This window comes from Falco cherrug, chromosome 6, assembly GCF_023634085.1.
Source record: "Falco cherrug isolate bFalChe1 chromosome 6, bFalChe1.pri, whole genome shotgun sequence".
NCBI lineage: Eukaryota > Metazoa > Chordata > Aves > Falconiformes > Falconidae > Falco > Falco cherrug.
The window spans coordinates 60,652,625-60,656,720 of NC_073702.1; the positions used below are offsets into that span (position 1 = coordinate 60,652,625).

General features: G+C 36.5%; 1 long non-coding RNA gene across 1 annotated transcript; it reads right to left on the bottom strand.

The window, feature by feature from the left end:
• Positions 1-977: 977 nt before the first annotated feature.
• On the bottom strand, positions 978-3,152 carry LOC114017686 (uncharacterized). Its single transcript, XR_003562879.2, has 3 exons — positions 3,014-3,152; positions 2,233-2,392; positions 978-1,320 (listed from the first exon to the last, which is right to left on the bottom strand). It is a non-coding gene; the product is annotated as an uncharacterized LOC114017686 (long non-coding RNA).
• Between the last annotated feature and the right edge of the window lie 944 nt (positions 3,153-4,096).

A 4,096-nucleotide genomic window follows, 5' to 3' on the forward strand; every position in this document is an offset into this window, starting at 1 on the left:
TTCATCAGTAAACTCAGTAAACCATAAAAGACCATAACTGTAGCCTAAGTGGAATTTGGGTACAGAAAATATTATTCTTGTCCTTCCCAGTCTCATTTATGCCTTCATTACTGCCTTTATTCTCCAACAGTGAAACGTTGCTTTTGAGATCACGTTTGTTATTTTCCCAGTATCATCTATGAAGAAATGACAGAACATTGACAGATCAGTTTGATCTTTACTAGGTTTAAGTCTGCCGCTAGCCTGCTCTGATGCACCTGAGGACCCACCAATGGAAATCCAATAGCATTATTAAGACCCTAAGAGTCTCCACTGTGTCTATTTTTCTCCTTTCTTTTTGTGGTCAAGACTTCTTTTGCAAGAAGTTCTTTCCTTTTGGAGGGCTGGTTTCCTGGGAAGGAGTTTTGTTGCGTATAGATAAAGCGTGAGGGCTCCCTCTATCATCCGGATAGAGAGACAGACACATCCACATCCAGATCTTCCCCATCTGAACATCGGCTGGGATGAAATCACCATGTGGAAGTTCCACTCTTTTCACTGACAGAGTTTACCCAGCCAGCTTTGACTGGCAGCTAAGATTAGGTGAGACACACATTATCCTTAACGTCTAGACTACTCGATATCCAGTGCCTGTACAGAGGGTAACAACACCTACAAGTTCATAGGTACACTGAAGTTGTAATTTTTATGATGCTTTGCTAACAAGAAAACACACAGAGTGTTTCCTAACAGTGGTCAGAGTCCATATTCACATCTGGAAAATTGCTGTAAAAACCTATTCACACAATCAAGAACCAAGACTAAAGTAGATTAATTTGTCTCAGTAACTTTGTACCTCTCCAGGAAGAAATGACAACTCAAAAATCAAAGAAGGAATACAGTTTCCCCAAGTTATTATTAAAATTATTGTGGATAACATTTATTCTTCTGCCAGCTTTCTTCTCTCCTGTGAAGGAGAGCTCTCTAGCTAACAGAAATATTTCAAAAACCGTTTCATTTATTTTCAGTTTAGATAAGCGTGCTGAATTTCAAATAATCTTTACAACAATTTATCCAACCTTTTGAAGGCTGGATTTAGATCTCACACTGATTTGACCTTGTGCCACATCTACTGAATTCAGTACCACTACTTCTGACTTAGGTTGGAATAAGTGAGGTTCAGACCTCTGAGATCAACAAATGGGAGTAGATTCAATAAAAGAATGGCTTGTCTTTCAAGATTCTCAAGACTTCTGAGTCCAGCTGGAAATTTCTCAACAGCAACATCTCTCAAGGTATCTTGGCACTTCCAGTGTTGGCCAGGTCCCAAAAATTCAAAGGCTATAAAAATGAGAAATGGAAAAATGCATTGAAACATTTCAGAACCTCCATAAAGTCTGTATTACATCTGGAAATTGGGCCATTTTTGCAACACCTACAGATAAGGCAGAGTAAACAGAGCTGTTTAAATTCCCAACTGATTCTCTGTCCCTATTTCTATTCTCATGCTCAAATTTCCCTTCAGTCTAATGCTGAGTGCAAAATGATGTTTCAAGACACACAGTGATTCAATGACCAGAGTTTAGCTCTTTGCTTTCAAAAGTGCTTTTATGCAATGGAGAAATGAGTGGTACTAAAATAAATTCATGTTATATTCTTTAAATCTGTCCACTCACGTTATGTTGAAGACTTGACCAGTCCTTCACATAATGTCTAAGAGATGACAACATTAAGTTCCCACTGTGCATCACAGAACTCTGAAGAAGCTCAGTTGTATATTTCCCAGCAGATTCACAGTTAGATTCTTGTTGAGTATTTATGTGAAAGATAAAACATCAGCTCTTGATAATCAACCAGATTTTTGCATGCAATTTTTTCCAGACAATTATCTCTGGTAAACAGATGAAGTTTACCTTCCCCCCCCCCCCCCCCCTTGCCATTTTCAATGTAAAAGCAGCTTATTATAACTGCAGAAGCAAAAGGGAAAAAAACTGTTTTCACCATGTTTGTATGAAACTCATGATCAATTAATTCAATTTTCACTGGCTTTCCTTGCATACTTTCCATTCTTTGTCACTGACCTACGAAATCTGTCCCAGACTCTAATGGTTCAGAAACATGTTTGTTGGAGAAAGCACTATCTTACCAGTGGAAACAGCTTGAATAAATACCTATTCTACATACAGGTATATATTACATACATATCCTACATTTTATATAGTTGAATTTTATATAGTTGAAAACAATAATTACAGAATTTGTTCCGCTGCCTTAAATTGCAGGTCTAAAGCTTCTTCCAAGCCAAGGTAATGTTTTGCCTGCCCTTTCATTTCCTGATGGACATTTTCCCCTCCTTCTTTTGATTTGTCACTGGAGATCATCTGATCACATGGCCAGTCAGTTCAAGCTTTGGCTGAAAAACAACAACAACAACAACAACAAAATAAACAACAATACTAAACCAAATAATATTAAAAAATAATGATAATGAGTAATAATTCTTAAAAATAATTAGTATTAATAATAATTAGTAATAATAATAAATAGTAATAAAAGTAACAATAATGTATGTAACTATTTGAACCAGATCAGCCATAAAATGCAACACAAATTGTGATAACAAATGTTATTTTAAACATTCTTTCAGCTTCAATTAACTACAAAGCTACTTGTGACTAACTTAATCTTGGTATCACTAGAAAAATGAAGAAGAAACATTGTTTCTTATGCTGCTTTTTTAAAGAAATTATTTAATAGAGTGAAAAATATCATTCTCCCAGCTTTCTGTCTAAATCTAAAAGGAACAAAACAGAAAGAGATGCACTTTCACCCTGCCCTAGGGACCTATCATCCCTCATTTTCACCCCCAAAATTCAGATTCTTAATCTTGTCTCTGGGTATAGAGTTACAAGCTTTTCTCCAAAACCTGTCTTACAGGACAGTAAGAGAACTAATGTTACATAGGAAAAAGAAATTCAATATTTAATCACATACAGAAAAAGATATAAGAAAAATCACCATATCTCTCACACACCAGCACCATTATACCACTTGACTCCCTAGTGATAACTCTCTTGTCAGCACAAGTATCATGTCTTCTACTGCATGGAAAGGCGACTTTTAAAGCCTTTTTGCCAAAAACACTCTTCCCTGAGCTTTGCAGCAGCTAAGGATTGCAAGCCTTAGCCTCAGAAAGAAAAGTTAAAAGATAACTAAAGGTTGTTAGCCAAAGGCTACAGAAAACAGAGTGGATTGGATTTCAACTCACAGAGCAGTTGTTTGTCTGTTGTCGGGTTGCAGAGCTGGGTGTTTTTTTAGCTTACCTAAGACAGAGGTGATAAGATCAACTCACACAGAGTTAAAAGAAAATTAGAAAAGTTTCTACCCTTCCAATTCTAGGAACTTCAGTCTTTTGCCCTCTTATCCAAGAGGGTAGTCAAAATTCCCAGTTACTTTGAGGACAGCAAAATAACCACATTCAAGTGCAAAAATTAAGTTGGCATAAAATTGTCATAAGTATTCTGTATAAAAGCTCTTTGCCTGTTGTCCTGTTGTAATTGAGGAAAATATTTAAATTTTTGACTTATCAAAACAGCTACTTGATTTGGTTGAATGAGCAAGTGGAATTTTGCCTATATGTGTTAAAAAATTCGTTCCACTGCCCCAATCCTTTTTCTGCTTTCCAGCCGAATAAAATAACAGAAAGAGACCAACTATTCCAATTGGCACGTTCTGAGTACTGACAGTTTCTCATGAGAGGAGACATCCAAAGCACTGGACTAACTCTCATGTTCCAAGTATAATTTTGAACTGTTTACCTAAATGCAAATATCTCCAGATTGAAATGTGACCTTTATTTTATCTCCTGGATTTTCAAAATGTGGAAATTATTTTGCTTCTGAAGCTAGCTTGTGGTGACACCTTAGTGAAGCCACCCACTTCTCTACCTCAGATTTTGCATTAACTTCTCCATTTTCCCATTATGAAATATAATTATGAGGTCTACCTCTACAGCTATTCATTCTTGCAGGGTTCTTAATCTCCATCCTTCAGGTCTTTCCAGCGTACTGTCACTTCTTGTGCTTTAAGTGAATTATGCCAACTTCTCACTCCCTGT